The sequence below is a fragment of the Lepus europaeus genome, chromosome 3 (assembly GCF_033115175.1).
Source record: "Lepus europaeus isolate LE1 chromosome 3, mLepTim1.pri, whole genome shotgun sequence".
NCBI classification, from domain to species: Eukaryota; Metazoa; Chordata; class Mammalia; order Lagomorpha; family Leporidae; genus Lepus; species Lepus europaeus.
Window position 1 is genome coordinate 113,868,620 of NC_084829.1, and position 18,723 is coordinate 113,887,342.

Below are 18,723 nucleotides of genomic sequence, written 5' to 3' on the forward strand. Positions count from 1 at the left end.
AGAGAGGTCTTCCATCAATTGATTCACTCCCTAAATGCCCATAATAGTTATGGCTGGGTCAGGATGAATGCAGGCACCAGGAATTCAATCCAGGTCCCCCATGTGGATGGCAGGCATTTGAGCTCATCTGCTCCCTCCCAGGGTCTGCATTAGCAGGAAGTTGGAATTAGGAGTAGAGCTGGGTCATGAACTTAGACAATTTGATATGAGATGTGGATGTCCCAAAGGATATCTTAAAACTGTGTCAAATGCCTGCCCCATGCTCTAGAGGATTTTTTCATTTCTCATTTCCCCCACTGAACTTTGTATCCCTATTAAATCATTAATCTGAGGTGGCATTTATCAGCTTTTTGGATGAATACCTCTATTCTTGCTAGGGGTCTCCTTTGAGAAAAGGCAGGGGACACATTTGGCCTCTTTTTATGTTCAATCCCAACTCCACACAGCTCTTTGCTCACAATAGCTGTGCACTGAGTGTGTCTGACAAACCTCTAGCTATAACATTCTGTGTTAATATTACTGTAGATGCTGGTATCTTTTGATTACAAAAACTCAGTTACCAGAATCAGTTACTTCACTGAACAGTGATCTGTTCAATGTGCACTTTCTGTTCACAAAGAGCAGATTCTCAGACCCAAGATTAAGGGATGAACTCAAGCTTTGAGAATTATGACCAGCAATTCTAATTCCTCCAAAATTCATTTGAGTCTTTTTGGTTTTAATCTCGACAAGATTCAGATTCTGGTATGTGGAGCTAACAGCAAACAAATGTATAGATATTCTGCTCTGAACTCTGGGCCTCATGCATCAACAGAGAAGTGAGTGTGCACTTGGTCTCAGATGGCCATGATAGCAAGCTGTGGATATGATCTCAACTCCTTATTTCTAATGAGTTTGCATCATAATCACTTTTCCCTACATCAAATCTTCACTCCTGCACAGCACACCAGGATATTCCCATTAGCTGGAATAACCCTAGATGGTCTCTGACAATGAAAGAGACTTCACATGAAGATATATTACATATATATTCTTTTTTTTTAACTCAAATAAATATTTTAGCTAAAATGTCATTTCTGTAAATTCTTGAAATTGTCATATCCCCAAAATACAGAATATATCCCTTTCTATCTTCACCCTTATGTTGTACTCAACTTATAAATTTCTTTGTCTTCGCACTATCTAAATCTATCACTTGTGAACATCACAAGTCTGTCACAATCTTCTGATAACTTAAGTTGTCCTAATGGCCTTCCTGAACACCCTTCTGTAGTACAATCTGTCTCTTTTGGCACTCACAAGCATAATCAGCTTCTTTGGGTACATTCTGTTCATAATCCTTCCTGGCACTGTCACTATGCTCCAGTGATGGAGCTCATTGCCCCAGTGTTTCATGGCTGCCACTGGGGGAGAGGAGCTGAGTACAGTATGAGCTACAGCAGGCTGCTCATCCAGACTCTAGTCTGATGATCATTACATCCTTATTACAGCCTGAATGACTTGTGAAAGTGCCATCTGAATACATTGGCATGATTATACACTTCCAATCTGAGAGTCTAGTGCAAAGTAGCAAAGAGCCCTGGAGTGAGGAACAGCCAAATGGCTTTGCTCCTCATAATATGATGACAAATCTATACAGAAGGCATCAGGCCATTACTAATGCTGCTCTTGGATGGAGTATGTTTGAAAACAATACCAACAATAACTTCTATTCTAAAATCCATCATGAACAGCATTACAGAATATTCAGCCAAGTGCAGGTGCTTGTCTAACACCACAGGACTTACTATAAAATAAGACAATGTGCCATTCCCAAGAAACCCATCACAACAACCAAAATGCATTCACAACACGTCCTAAGAAGACCAGATTTTATAAACCCACTCTTAGTAACCATGATGTTAACTGATCCAAATGATGTTTTCTCTCACTTTGTTTTCTCCATTGAACTTTGCATTTGTTTTATATCATTCATCTGAGTCGGCTTATTATTTAATCATTAGTGCAATTTCTACTGTCATTTAATAGCATGTCAGCATAAAAAAGGCAGGAACCATAAGTGACTTTTGGTGTTCACATTCCAAGCTTTACACACCCTTTGCTGACAACAGGTACTCACTAAATGTGTGCTTTACTAAATTCTAACTCTACCCTTCTATGAAATCCTACACTGGTGGACAGGTCTATTAACTCCAACATCTTCCCTGTATTTATCCACCAATAGATCCAGAAGGTTTTTAGCATACTGGAGCTTTTTGTATAAAGCTTTAGATAAATAAATCACATCCCAGTCCTCTTTCGGTGAAGGAAAAGAAAACACCAAAAGCCAAAGAACTTCTCAAACAACAAGGGTTTAGTAAGTCAGACCCATGACAGAACCCGGTTTTCATCTTTTCCAACTTAATACTTCCCACTTTCATTCTATTGTTGTCCCTTTCAGCTAGTTATAATTATTACTTCATCATGCCACAGTGAATTCAATTTCTTGGACTCTTTATCTTAGAAGTATGTATAAAGGAAGGTGGTATTTCTTTCCTACTAATGCATTATCAGCATCCAAGTCAATAGCCTTATGAGACATAAATTATAGACAACTCCACACCAAATTCACAAGCATATTAGGGCTTTGGAAAAAGGAATATAAATCTTTCCCCAATAGGCAAAGGTTCCTTATAAGGAACTTGGGTTGAGCCATTTGTATGGCATTACTCAAGCTGTATTCCTTTCAGTGCTGTGAATGGGGAGGCGGTGTGTGAGCTTGCAACTAGTTCAACGGACAGAAATCACTGTCAGAGCAATAGTGTGCCAATATGAATACCAGTGGAAAGCACTTTGAAAAATACTTTCCTTTGTTCTCATCTAGTTTTATCAATGGAAAGAAGTGAGAAAAGACTTAAAAAAAATAAGGATGTCTTATTTAGTAGAGTACTGGACACAAGGACTAGGAAACCCTTCATTTAAAATCTGAATTACAGGATAATGATTACTTTATGACACTGAATCTCAGTACTGCCTGAAGAGTGGAAACCACAGGGGAATTTACAAAAGTATTAATACCTAGGCTTGGCCGGCGCCACGGCTCACTAGGCTAATCCTCCACCTGTGGTGCCAGCACCCCAGGTTCTAGTCCCAGTTGGGGCGCCGGATTCTGTCCCCGTTGCTCCTCTTCCAGTCCAGCTCTCTGCTGTGGCCCAGGAGTGCAGTGGAAGATGGCCCAGGTCCTTGGGCCCTGCACCCGCATGGGAGACCAGGAGGAAGCACCTCGCTCCTGGCTTCGGATAGGCGCAGCAAACCGGCCGCAATGCGCTGCCATAGCCGCCACTTGGGGGGTGAACCAACAAAAAAAAAGGAAGACCTTTCTCTCTGTCTCTCTCTCTCACTGTCTAACTTTGCCTGTCCAAAAAAAAAAAAATACCTAGGCTCGCACATTACAACTCAGAATTTCTTGTGATATGAATTAGCACCTCCGTGTTTGACAAGCTCCTCAACAGAATCTAACATGCAACCAGGGATGAGATGGCTGCATTATTATACCTTTGTGATTCTTCTGCCTTACACCCTGCCCCAAATAGTTTCTTTTGGTCAGTATTTCCTTCTTTGCTTCCTCTTCAGCATCTAACATTCCTAAGATCCAGGAGAGTTACCTCTCTCAATAGCGGAGGGTCACTCACACATCAAAGAGAACAAGAGAGTGTTTTATGAAGGCAATAAGGGGAAAAATCTCCAGAAAATATGAGAATCTCATTGGAAAGGGAAAGGCAGAAAAAAGCTTGTGTGAGCTGAAAAGTGGATCCAGATATTTCTCAGGTGCAAACTCTTTGATGGTCACAGACTCTTTCCAAGGCTTCTCTCCTTCCTTGGTATTCGAAAGTAGCATCCAATTCTATCTCATTTTACTCTAGGCAGCAGTGCCAAAACAGTAATAAATAAGGTCCCTTGTTTTCCTTGATGCCCCTTTTCAGAACAAGTCTGGCTTATTGCTCTTGGCCAAAGACTTCTGAAGAACTTGTGGTAACCTCAACTTCCAGGTGAGTTATAGCCTGGGACTGTGCAACTGAGCATCCATAGAATAAAAGATAACATTTTAGGGGCAAGTCTCAAAATTAGTTGTTCCATATATTTTCATATCTAAAATAATTTAGCTCTAATTTTTACAGCCATTTCAAAGAAAGAACCTTAAATTATTTACCTAAGCAAAGCAAGAGACAACTTATATTTTTCAGTAGAGTATTGATCTTGAGTAAATATTAGATGGAATTCATTTGAAAAATGTTTGACATGGCTCCAGGCAGATTAAGTGAGGGGAAAACACATATATAAGAAGTGCTTCAGCAAGGTTCTAGATGAAGGATTTGAGTGAAGGAGATGTCACTGGTTGTAAGTGTGAGTGTGGGGAGAATTACTGTATTCAGATAGCCAAACTATTATCACAACCATGGTTCTCAAGTCCTACCTGTCTGGAAGCATAAGGGAAACTACCTCGTATGAAAAGGAACTACTGCCTCACAAGAGAAATTAAAACCAAACAGTCCAACTATAGATAGTATAACAAGCAATTTAAGCACTCCCCTTAATAAAGTAAATCCTGAAATATTTGCCATCCAATTATCTGCCTGCACTTAACAGAATTTGTCATGAGTTTATAGTGATTTTCTTTTTTAAGGCATTATAAAATATAAAGAGATAAACACAATTTTACTCTGATTAGACTAGTTCATTTGTTATTATGCTTGAATAAATCAAAATTCACTTTGAAAAGGGGGAAAAAACTGTTGAAGCAATATTTAATTCAGGGAAAAACAGTCTAATTCAAAAACATATATAGAAAATTTAGCAAATTCAGCATCAACCTTAGTATAGAGTTAAAAAAAAAAAAACATGTCATTTTCTCAAGAAAGATTCCCAACATCCTCTATACCAGGTCTACTTCCTGTAACGCTCCGTTCTCCTGGCACCATGCTCTTTTCTTTTATATAACTTTGCTGTAAGTAATTTCAATTGTAATGAATCAATATCTATCTTCCTCAAGAATATTCCCTTTTGGAGCCAGCATTGCGGCTAAGCAGGTAAAGCTGCCACCTGCAGTGCCGGCATCCCATATGGGCGCCAGTTCGAGTCCTGGCTGTTCTACTTCTGGTCCAGCTCTCTGCTATGGCCTGGGAAAGCAGTAGAAGACGGCCCAAGGCATTGGCCTCTGCACCCACGTGGGAGACCCGGAAGAAGCTCCTGGTTCCTGGCTTTGGATTGGCGCAGCTCCAGCCACTGTGGCCAACTGGGGAGTGAACCATCGGATGGAAGAACTCTCTCTCTCTCTCTGCCTCTCTCTCTGTAACTCTTTCAAATAAATAAATAATCCTTTTTTAAAAAGTCTATTTTGACTGATATTAAGATGGCTACTACTGCTTGTTTTTGATTTCCATTAGCATGGAATGTCTTTTCCCTCCTGTCAATTTTAGTCTGTGGGTATCTTTTTCGGTGAAAGAAAATTAGAATTTTTCTAATTAACTTTCAAAGCTCCCCACAACCTCTCTGTTCAAAGAAATACCATTTTTGAAAAAATCTGAGTAAATGCAAATCAAAAACTGATTCATAAGAATCCATCACCATAATAGCTAATTTTATTCAGTCGCCTAAATATGTCCAGTATCCATTTTCATGACTATAACATGTCAATAACATGGAAACATTTTATAAATAGAACATTTAATTATGTGAGTTTCTAATCAACCCATCAAAATCACATAATGATGATTATATTGGCCATTACTGCTGGTTGGCAGGATGTTCTTCCACTAACGGTTCCCATGGCCTCCCATGCATCATTTTTTGCCAGAATTAGTTCATTTTCAGCCTAAAGTATCGCCTCTTCTATTTTGCCAACCTGAAGTTAGTCTTCTAATTTTTTAACATCTGATTCTATTTTCACCACACTCAGCTTCTAATTTGTTATTTATTATGTATATTTTATATACTCTGCATTTTTAGGAATCTGTTCAAGAAATTCAAGAATATTTTCGTACAATATTCTCAGCCTCTTATGTGGACTATCACAGATAACCAATCCCAGAAGGCCAATGATCTTCAGTACACCCACCATGACTGCACCAAGGAACCAAGAATCCCTGGATAAGTTTTTTTTAAGATTTTATTTATTTATTTGACAGGTAGAGTTATAGACAGTGAGAGAGAGAGACAGAGAGAAAAAGCTTTCCTTCCATTGGTTCACTCCCCAAATGGCTGCAACGATCGGAGCTGTGTCGATCCAAAGCCAGGAGCCAGGAGCTTCTTCCTCTTCTCCCATGCAGCTGCAGGGGCCCAGGGACCTGGGCCATCCTCCACTGTTATCCCAGGCCACAGAAGAGAGCTGGATGGGAAGAGGAGCAGCCGGCACTAGAACCGGTGCCCATATGGGATGCCGGCGCCTCAGGCTGAGGATTAACCTAGTGTGCCACGGCACTGGCCCCTGGATAAGTTCCTTTTTTTTTTTATTTTATTGTGCATATTTTATGTGCACCAGTGAAAACATGGCTATAATCACTGAATAGTATTCCATTATATGGCTATATCACAACTGATATAGCCATTAACTTGTTGGTAGACATTTGGGCTGTTTTCAGCTTTCAGTTATTACAGGTTGAGCATCCCTTATCCAAGATGCTTGGTACTACAATTGTCTTAGTTTTCATAATTATTTTTCAGATTTTGGTATATCTACATAAACATATTGAGACCTCTTGAGTATAGGATACAAGTTTCAATGAGAAATTCATTCATGTTCTGTAATACCTTATTTATATGGGTTAAAGGTATCTTTATAAAATATTTTCAGTGTGTCTACGTTTCAACTACAACTATCATATGAGGTCAGGTGTGGAATTCTCCACTTGGGGTAACTTATTTGCACTCAAAATATTTTTAATTTTGGATCACTTAAAATTTTAAATTTCTGGATTAAGAACACTCAAGCTGTATCACTAAAACTGTTGTGAACATTCATACACAAGGCATAGTGTAGACATATATTTTCATGTCTCTTGCATAAAAATCCATAAATAGAATGACTAGATGATACAATGTCTATATGATCAGAATTTTAAACAAATGGTTTATTGTTTATTAAAATAGTTAATTTTTTTATATTTATAACAGTAGTTTACAACAGTTCCAGTTGTTCCACATCTTCACAAGACTCGGTATAATGTTTCATTTAATATGTATATTTTACTATCTTATGTTTTCTTTTTTTTTTATTTTTTTGGCAGGCAGAGTGGACAGTGAGAGAGAGGGACAGAGAGAAAGGTCTTCCTTTACCATTGGTTCACCCTCCAATGGCCTCCGCGGCCGGCACGCTGCAGCCGGTGCACCGCGCCGATCCAAAGCCAGGAGCCAGGTGCTTCTCCTGGTCTCCCATGCGGGTGCAGGGCCCAAGGACTTGGGCCATCCTCCACTGCACTCCCAGGCCATAGCAGAGAGCTGGACTGGAAGAGGGGCAACTGGGACAGAATCCGGCGCCCCAATCGGGACTAGAACCCGGGGTGCCGGCGCCGCAGGTGGAAGATTAGCCTATTGAACCGCGGCGCCAGCCACTATCTTATGTTTTAAATTTGCATTTCCCAGCTAACTAATTGATGTTTAGTGTCTTTTCATGTGCTTATTTACATCTATAAATATTCTTTAGTGAAGCATCTCTGAATTTTTGCCTATTATTTATCATTTTTGTTTCATGTAGTGTTTTGAGATTTCTTTATGTACTCTGAATATGATTCCTGTATAAGATAACTGATATGCTAAATACTATAACACTCACTCATTTGCTTTATTCTCTGAATACTGTATTTTGAGGAGTGGAAGTTCTTAATTTTGATGTATTGAGAGTTATAGCTTAACTACCAAAGAAAAGTCCATTAGACAGATTGAGAATTTTAACTGTCACAATAATTGGTTGCTTTTTGACTTACCAAAATGAAAGGGAATCAATGCTGAAATCTGAAGTCAAGGGCCAATAGTTTGAATTTGCATCATTAGCCATTTGTGCTTACTTCATAGATCTACTTTTTAAACTGGAAAATTAGGGCAGGGATATCCCTAAGGAGTTAGTTAATCTGTGTAAATCCTCTGGCCTAAACAACACCTTAGGTCCAGGTATACAGTTCTAACTCAACAACCTGTTTCAAAAAACTCTGCCCACCAAAGAGTTACTAATTTTCAGATCCATGTCTGTGCAGGTTTAATGGTGATAATCCAATAGTATTGCTACCTTTGTAGTTCTGCAGACTTAATGTGGACTATAGAGAATTCCCTAGGCACTTGGCTAATTGCACACTGTCATCAAGGTTAGAATGCCTCTTTGTTCTTATAAAATAAGTTGAAATAAGCCATTAACCTTCTATTAGACCAGCATTAGTGGATTCAGCATGTTGATCCCTTTCTGATAGAAAATTTATATGCAATAAATAATTTAGCATTGAAATTTACATTATACAGTAATTTCCTGGTGTGGTTAACAGGGATTATTATCTGGAACGATTTACAAGCAAAGACAAATTTTTATGCAATATCTGTATTTAAAAAAAGGTAAGAATTAGAAAATCACCATTAAACCAATAGTCCATAAAATGACCATAAACAATATTAATTCAAAGGAAAAAAATCATCAACTCTCTTATTTAAATGTTGACATAAAAATTGCAAGTTACATTTGCAATATTAATATGATTTTGGAACTAAAGCAAATTCAGAAAGAAAGAAAATTCTCAAAAGTACTTTTAATAAATACTTATCTTAAAATATATGCCCTTTTAGCAAAGTTTAAGTCCTTTCTTGTAAACAGGAGCATCATTCTAGACAAACTAGGACTGCAAACCAGAAAAACAGGCAATCACCTATGTCAGAGCACTAACCAACACATAGATATTATTAGAAAAATAAAACATAGCTATCTTTCTAGATCTAGAATTGTTATTGCTATATACTTTCTTTTCATCTCAACCTATTTTCTTTCCTAATAGAAATCCTAATAAAAGTATCAACTACAATGGCAAATAATATATAGTAATAAAGGTAGATTCCCAGAAATGCCTTCTGATCTATGGTTGCTACTTGAATAAGAAAATTAGAGCAGGTATTACATTATTCCATCATTAAGCAATTAAGTAAATATTATGAATAAGAGCATATAAAGAATGTTAAAAGTTGGCACAGTATAATTTTTCTCCATTTTGGGTCAAGCATCATCCATTTAATTCTCAATACTTTTAAAATAATATCAGTGTAATTTTCCTCTCAGCTTTCAAACACAGTATAAACAACAGTTTCTCCTGGGCATACAGAATGTGGGGGGAAAATCTCTTTTTTTCACTCCCACTGGAGTCTAGAATAAGTTTTCTCAGATCACACAGAAAATATATTTCTGAGTCTCCGAAGTCACCCACAAAATAACGTCCAGAAAAGCAATATATCGATATGTCAAATCAGAGGTTGTTGGTAGGCAACTGTAGGATAGGAATACCAGAACAGAATCCAAGAAACCTGATTTAAACCCTTTGTGAGTTAGCCACCCAGCACACAGTAGAACCTACTTGGAAGATATCATCTGAGCTTAGTGGCAATGATTTACTGTCCTCTTTCTCATCCAAAGATTGTAGGAGGAAAGTAAATTGGGAGGGGGTCCCTCTTTGGTGGATGTTGACTAATGAAAGCAAAAGCATCACAGGATCCCTTGTTATTCACATTCATTTCCCTACAGTCCTTCATATGCCCGAAGCAGTTGAGTCCTCTGGTGCTATCAGGAAGAACTCTTTGGGTCTGAAGCATGAGGCTAAGCCTGGGGCTTGAATTGGGAAGAAGACAGCAAGGAAGTGGCTCTGGTTCTAACATCAAGAAGCTTACTGGCGGGAAATATATGGCAGTGTCTCTGCTCTCATTGAATAACTGCTAGGTGTACCTTTCAGTAGAAACATTTTTGAAGTAGGGACATCAAATATTACCTAAAAGTTTCTGTCATAAGCTGGCCCATGGAGCTACTAAGATAATGTTAGGAGAAAGTTTTGAAATGTGTGAATAGTAATAATAACCAAAATTTTTGTGGGATTTACAGTTTACAATGCACCTTAATCTTTCTCTTTGGCAAAATAGTAATAATAATGTTGCAAAGCAACAGAGTTGTAATGAGAATTAAATGAATTAAAGTTTTTAAAGACTCTGAAACATTGTCTAGGACACACAATATATGCATGTATTATGCATGTTGATAGTGCTGATGCCATTATTAGTTCCTTTTATATTCCCATACAATAGTATAACCTCAGGCTGCAGATAAGAAAATTGAAATATCTAACTAGATATTTTATTCTTTTGGATACATCATATTATTAATAGCAATCATTACTAGTACTACTAATAATACAGTTAACATTCATTTAATGTTAGTGCTACAAGCAGTACACTTAACTTTTCAAACATAGTAGTTCATTTAATCTTTATTGCTGTCAGGTGATGTAGATAGTCTCCTTTTCCTTTCAGTAATGAAATGACTGGTAAATCTATTCAGCTTCAGTGGCCTTCAAAGTCACAAACTTTAAAAGATGTTGACCAGTAGTTTGAACGAAAATCATGCTGCTTTAAAAGGTTAAATTCTTGATTATTCTCACTACTTTTTCCTATTCTATTAAAAATCAGTGTAGGTCTTATCAGTTTTTCAATCCAATAGCTAATAATTCAAGGACCGAAGGGATGGACCCTACTGGCCTCATATTCTTTCTCTTGTCTGGTGCCTGATCAAACAAGGAAGAAAAGGCAGATACTATGATGTCATGCTTTCTAAAAGCCACTAGTCAATACTAAAATGTCAGCCCTATTTTCTGATATGCAGTTCTTGACTTCTCTGAGGGCAACATGGGAGGTGTTATCCCGTGTACTGCAGATTATTAAGCAACTTCGCTAACCTCTACCCACCAGTTGGAGCACAGTGTCCCCCTCCCATTCTCCAGCCCCAGTACTGACAACCAAAAGTGACTCCAGATACTGTCTCTGGGGACAAAATTGCCTGTGTTGAGAATCACTGATCTGAAATTCCTGGTTAAAATATTCTTATCTCTTAGGAGATGATAAGCTTTACCCAGTAATATGGATTTAAACCCAAACACAAGGAAGGAATAGGTTCAGGTTAATTTGGGGAAGATAAAAACTGCCAGCTGGGACAGGACTGGCTGGAGGCCACACAGATAAACTTCAGCTTCAATCAGTTCAACAAACATTCACTAAGAGCCAAGCAGGCTCTGGGCTACACAGTGGGGCTGTGAGAAGGAACGGCACAAGCCTGACCTTCAGGACTCATCACCAGGCATCACCTCTTCAAAGTTCTGCCTGAGGCTAGCCCTGCCACAGATAGACCTCTCCCAGATGCTTAGTTCCTATGATTTTAATTTGCTGACTCCATTTGCTCTCCCTTTCTGAAACTACCAAGAAGATGGGAATTGGATTTAAAATTTTAGCAAAAAAAGATATAAAATAAAAATCCATGTTCCCTGAGGTCACAATGCCGGTTATCTCTAACTTCAAACACACAGAAGTCCACTTGTTTAAAAACAAAAAGTTCCTCTGAGACCAAAACCTTGGCAGTCTAAAAGTATTTTATCTCCAAAGATTTCTTCAGCTCTTTCAGGAGTTCTTTGGGTTTCTGTTGTTGCTATTTCTTTATATATTTCTATATATGTATATAGTTTTAATGAGTTGATTCTTTTTCACTTCTTTATAGTAAAACTATATGAATTCAAATCCTAGATCCACCATATCCTATTTTGGTATCTTTCAGATTATTCAAACTCTATGATGCAGTTTCATCTTAAAATATCAGAAAAATAATAATGCCAACATGGCCACCTATATGGGATGAATGAATCACCTTATAGCTGTATTTATTTAGAATAAGTCATAGAACACAGTAAGTACTCAGTAAATATTAGTGGATATCATTAATGCTGTTTTTAATCATGAACAATCAGGCATTCATCATGAGCCTGTCCTGTACTAAATATTCTACCTCTGTAATTGTTTAAAGCTTCACAAAAATCCTTTTAGGTAAAAAAAAAAAAAAAAAAAAAAAAAAAAACCCTATGGTGTACTACTGCCTTCATGTTAGTACACATGAAATAGAGGGCTTTAAGAAGATAACTTGCCCATCATCTTAGTCATTACCGTTAATTAGTAAACTTTCTTTTTTAAAAAATATTTATTTATTTATTTATTTGAAAGTCAGAGCTACACAAAGAGAGAGGTCTTTCATCCGCTGGTTCACTCCACAACTGGCTGCAACGGCTGGAGCTGCACCGATCCAAAGCCAGGAGCCAGGAGCTTCTTCCAGGTCTCCCACATTGGTGCAGGGGCCCAAGGACTTGGGCCATCTTCTACGGCTTTCCCAGGCCATAGCAGAGAGCTGTATGGGAAGTGGAGCAGCCAGGTCTTGAACCAGAGCCCATATGGGATGCCAGTGCTTCAAGCCAGAGTGTTAACCTGCTGCGCCACAGTGACAGCCCCTAGTTAGTAAACTTTCATAAAGTCTTGGTAAATGATGAATCTTCATGTCCCAGTCAATAACTCAGAATAAGTAAATTTGAATTGAAAATAGAGAAATAGAGGACAATTAAACACTGGTCACATAGAAGAGCGTATTAAACATAATAGATAAGACCAAGGTCATTGGAGAAAAGCAACACTGGTCAGACAAGCTTCTCTCATAAATATTTTGTATGCTTCATTTTTTTAAGTCTTTGATGCCTGACAAATATACTTCAGTTCTCTGGGAATTTCAGTTATGAGATTAAAATATAAGGTAAAGGATATTAGGCAAAAAATTATAAAATCCAATTTTTAATCTCTATGTATTCATCCATTCAATGTGTGTATATAATCATCACTACTATGGGTCAAATTAATGAAGATGCTGGCATACTGGAATACAGTGAGCCCCTAATCCATTGTTATTAGTAACCTTACAGAAAGGAGAAACCTTGGAGACAAGCTCAGAGAAAATTATGTGAAGAAATACACAGACATGGGAGAAAAAGGCCATCTATAAGTCAAAGGGAGAGTTCTGGAACAGATCATTCTCTCACAAATCTCAGAAGGAACCAAGGTTGATCCCATCCTTGCCAACACATTCACCTTAGACTTCTAGCCTCCAGGACTGTGAGATAGTTTTCTGTTTCCTAGAGACCTCCTCCTCTATTCTTCAAGCCATCAACATCCTAAGTACTTCTCATATTGCCACTTTTCTGCCTGTATCTTCATATTACCTCTTCCACTTTTAATGACCCTTGTGACTACACTGAGACCATACAGATATTACAAGATAATCTTCCTATTTTAAGATTAGATGATAAGCAAGTCTTTCATCTGAAATATTATCCTACAACCTTAATTCTTCTTTGTTTGCCATGAAATCTAACACAGTTTCCCAGACCAAGATGTAGATCTCTTTGGAGGACCTTTAAAGAATATTAAGAATGGTTTGAGTTAATAAAAAAGATACAGGGTACTTCAAAATGTTTGTGTAAACAGAAAATAAATATATTTAATTGGGAGCCAGTGTCATGGCATAGTAGGCTAGGCTTCCACCTGTGTCACCAGCATACCACATGGGAAGTGGTTCCTGTCCTGGATGCTCCAGCTCTCTGCTAATGTGTCTGGGAAAACAGTGAAAGACAGCCCAAGTCTTTGGGCCCCTTCACCCACATGAGAGACCTGGAAGAAGCTTCTGGCTCCTAGCTTCAGATCACCCCAGTTTCACCACTGTGTCCATTTGGGGAGTAAACCAGCATATGGAAGAACTTTCTCTTCTCTCTCTGTAATTCTGCCTCTCAAATAAATAAATAAAAATCTCTAAAAAGAAAATCACGCATATTTTTTCACAATATACGCTTTCCATGAACTTTTTGACATGACATATAACCCTCTAAAAATTTTCTTTGGGTGGCTGGTGTTGTGGCATAGCAGCTAAAGCCACTGCCTGTAATGCACACATCCCATATGGGTGCTATTTCTAGTCGTGGCCACTCCATTTCCTATCTAGCTCCCTGCTAATGTGCCTGGGAAAACAGCAGAAGATGGCCAACAACCTTGGGCCCCTGCGCCCACGTGAGAGACCCAGAAAAAACTCCTCGCTCCTGGCTTCAGCCTGTCCCAGCCCTGGCCATTGTAGCCTTCTAGGGAGTAAACCAGCAGATGGAAGATCTCTCTCTCTCTGCTTTCAAATAAATAATAAAGCCTCTTTGAAAAAATGTTTGACAGATAGATGAAATAAGAAGATTTACATGACAAAATGCAACATTATATGAACTCTGCTCTTGGATTTCCTCTGGATAGATAAGCTGATAGCAAGGAAAGATAAGAAAAGCTTTATTTATGCCAGTTGTGGAAGTGCCTGGCTGAAACAGCAAGCCTGTCACTGCTCAGAACGTCACCAGCTTGGCACCTGTGACACACATCTTTCCTCAGAGGACCTCAGTCATGGTTCTAGGCTTAGATTCCACTCTAGTTCCCTTCTCCCTCATGGTCCAAGAATTTCAGGTCTGTCAGTTCTCTCTGCCCTTGCCATATCAAGGTTGCCAGATAACTTGATGACCAAAATACACTCTCCTTAATGACAAAATCATGTTTTCCTTTATTTTACTGATCTACCCCTCATACTTCTCACAACAAAATATAAAACTTAAAATAGTATATTCCCAACATGTATCACTACTTACAGAAACATCTAGAAAGTACAATTGTCAAGATCTTAATTTATCTGTCAGTAACTATTATAAAATAATTTTCCCTCTGATAAGAATCATCTATACTTCTTACCTATTGTATGTCCTCCTAAAACTTAGCAACCAACGAAAACTGTATATCTGCATATTCTTTATTACTGACCAACATCTAAACAAAAGACATTTACATTATACCACTAAGGAGAACTCCATTTTCACAGTGTGCTTGGGTGTGTGTGCTATATACATGTGTACACATAGGCATGAAAGTGTTCCAAGGAGTACATAAAGAGAGGCCGGTACTCTGGCATAGTAGGCTAAGCTTCTGCCTGAAGGGCCAGCATCCCATATGGGTGCTGGTTGATGTCCTGGCTGCTTTTCTTCCGATCCAGCTCTCTGCTGTGAACTGGGAGAGCAATAGGCGATGGCCCAAATCCTTGGACTCTTGTTCCCATGTGGGAGACCCTGAAGAAGCTCCTGGCTTCTGGTCTGCAACTGGCCCAGCTCTGGCTGTTGCAGCCATTTGGAGAGTGAACCAGTGGATGTAAGACCTTTCTCTCTGTCTCTCTCTGTGTCTGTAACTCTGCCTCTCAAATAAATAAATAAATAAAAATTTATAAAGAAAAAAAAGGTACAAGAAGATAGAATCCAAGTATGATCAATAGCTACCTCTGGATGAGGAATATCAATGATAATCAATTGTTTATACATTTCCTTTTTTCAAACTATGTATATGAAAGGTAGAAATGTTATTTTGTTTTCATTTTAAAGTGAAATGTGTCTTAAGAAGATGAGGAGTTATTGTTGCTCTGCCCACCCTCTGTACATGACTAGTAACATTTCATGGCACAGCTAACAGGTCCACACTCTGTTATCCCTGTTTTATCAGTTACAGCGGACTCAGTTCTTGAGTGTAAGAGAAACACATATACTGAATAAGTAATTCTATGTTGAAACCTAAAAATATTAGCAACAACAGATCAACAGGATTCTAGCAGCACCAAAACTTAATAAAGGGAAAAGAATCCATTTTTGCCTCATTCACTCTTCTAAGACTATTTATACCTCATTGAGTTCTCTCTCCTCATTGACTAATGTTTGCCTGTTCATTTACTTTGAAGTTGTAGAGCTAGGGAAAATACATCAGTTCTTTTATTTTCTGTAGCCATTTTTCTCCCTTCAATTTGTTAACTTTAACCCTTTATTTTAACCATAACTGTCACCTAATGCCAGAAGCATATATTTGTACATGAAGTTTTCCAATGATTAATGGGTTTTTATTAATGAGCCTACAAAATAATTTTGAAAACTAAACACATGAGCATATGTGTTTCTTCATCATTCTCAGAAATCCCCTAGTTTCTTACTCAAAGATTGTTGTGTAAGCTTTTGCCATTTAAAAAATATATATTTTTTTTGTTTAGAAGGCAGTGTGACAGAGACAGAGAGAAGGAAGATTGAGAAAAAGAGACCTTCCATCTCATAGTTCATTCACCAAATGGTCACACAGCCAAGTCTGGGCCAGGATAAAACCAGGAACCCAACAATCCATCTAGGTCCCCCACTTATGTGGCAGGGACTTAAGGACTTGGGCCATCTTCCACTGCTTTCCCAGGCACATTAGCAGGAAACGATGAGAAACAGAGCAGCCAGCGTTCGAAATAGTGCTGGCTTAACTCACCATGCCACAGTGCTCATCCAAGATTTTCCTTTGTAAAGATGTTATGCAAAGACATCGCAAAGCAAATATATTTCAACGAGAAAATAATCAAAATTATGCTAGGCTACAAAAGATTGATATTTATTTCTACTGAAAAATGGTTACAAGAAAATTCACAGCAAACTGGCCTGCACTTTTCCCTAGCTTTTTTAAATTATAGTTGATAAGTTATATATACTTATATATACGATGTAATGTTTTGAAATAACTATCAATTGTGAAATTATTAAAGCAAATTAATATATCCATCTCTAACATAATCTTTTTGGTTGTGAATTAAAGATATGTAAGCTGTTAACAATTAGCAAGCATTCAATTAACTGTAGTTACCATGCTGTTCAATGCATATCCAGAATTTATTCATCTTATCCAACTGAAACTTTGTAACCTTTACCCAACATCTCCTCATTCCACAAAAATTCACATGACACAGTCCTAAAACTCCTGGTAACCAAAATACTATTCCCTGCTTCTATGAATTGAACTGTTTTAGATTCAACATCTAAGAGAAATCAGTGCATCATTTTTCTACATCTATTTAACAAAATGTAAGTTAACCCATGTTGTCACAAATGACAGAATTTTCTTCTTCTTAAGGCTGAATAGTATTTCATTGTATACAAATACAATATATTTTCTTTTAAATTAACACAAGGAGGTATACTTAGATTGATTTTTAATTAGTAATTGAGCTTAATGTCACAATGAACAAAGGGGTAAAGATATCTTTTGGACATACTGGATTTCCTTTCCTTTGGACATATACCCATAAATGAGATTATTGGATCATGTGGTAATTCTATTTTTAATTTTTTAGAATCCACTGTATGTTTTCTATAATGTCTTACTAATTTATATTCCCACTTATAGTATACAAGGCTTTTCATTTCTTGACATGCTCACCAAGGCTTCTTTTGTCTTTAAAGAAATAATTAAGAAAATAAATTGAGAAAATAATTGATAAAAGTACAACCTTGTTTGATGGCCACTTTTGTTATTGAGCTGTATGGGTTCGTAAGACATTTGAAATATTTACCCTTTTTTTCTTCTTTAAGATTTTTTTAATATTTATTTTATTATTTTGAAAGGCAGAGTTTCAAAGTGAAGGAAAGACAGACAGACAAAGATCTTATATCCACTGGTTCACTCTCCCAATGGGATCAGTAATTGGGACTGGGCTAGACCAAAGCTAGCAGCCAGGAATTAATCCTGGATTCCCACATGGGTTCAGCGGTCTATGTATTTGGGCAATCTCCTATTTCTTCTCAGACACATTAACAGGGAGCTATTCTTAGCAGAGAGGAAGGGTGGGAGCATGCAAGAGGGAGGGTAGGGTGGAAAGTGTCACTGTGTTCCTAAATCTGTATATATGAAATTCATGAAATTTGCTTACCTTAAGTAAAATAAAATAAAAAATAAAACCACTATAACAAATGAAAAAAATGTTGTTGGTTTCTTAATGGTATCCCATAAGTCCTATAGGCTATTCTCACTTATTTTTTTTTTCTATGTTGCACTGGAAAATTTCAAGTTACCTGCATTTGAGCTGACTTTTTCTTATGCTTGATTTACTTGCTGTTATAGCTCTGTTTGGAATGCTTCCATTTCATCTTTGTGTTCTTTAGCTCCAGAATTGCTTTTATTGTTTCCCTTCATTAACTTTTAATTGTGTGTGTGTGCATGTGTGAGTGTGTTCTCTTGTAGTTGCCTAGGCATCTTTAAGATGATTATTTTGAATTCTTTGTCAACCAGTTGATACATTCCCATTTTTATGACTGGTTATTGATATTTTGTTTCTTAGGTAGTATCATGTTTCCCTCATTATTTGTGATCCTTGTAGTCAAATGTTAGCATCTGCACAATTAAGTAGGTATCTACTCCAATCTTTACAGACTGTCTTAGCCTCATTCTGGGTCTATTGAATGTACCTTGTATATGGGTTCTCAGGGACTAGCTTGGAGACCAGGTATGCAGAATTAGACCTGAAGCCTGGTTCTACTTAGAGTTTCAGCCTGAGGGGGTGGCCCTTATTCATACATACACAGGGGGTGACCTGGGCTCTAGTTTCCATTGGGAGACCTATCTATTGGGTCTGCAGAGTCTGCAGGTGTGGGCTTGGAGCCTGTATCAATGTGGGCCAACCTGGTTTTGGGTGGCCCTTCAGCCTGGTTTTATGACCAATCATTTTCACACTAAATTCTATCCTACAACTTACAAAAATATTTTCCTCCATCTCCTTCCTTCCTTTCTGGC

General features: G+C 37.8%; 1 pseudogene; it reads right to left on the bottom strand.

Moving 5' to 3' along the window:
* Nucleotides 1-5,751: 5,751 nt before the first annotated feature.
* Nucleotides 5,752-6,097, bottom strand: LOC133757054 (NADH dehydrogenase [ubiquinone] 1 alpha subcomplex subunit 5-like; annotated as a pseudogene).
* Between the last annotated feature and the right edge of the window lie 12,626 nt (nt 6,098-18,723).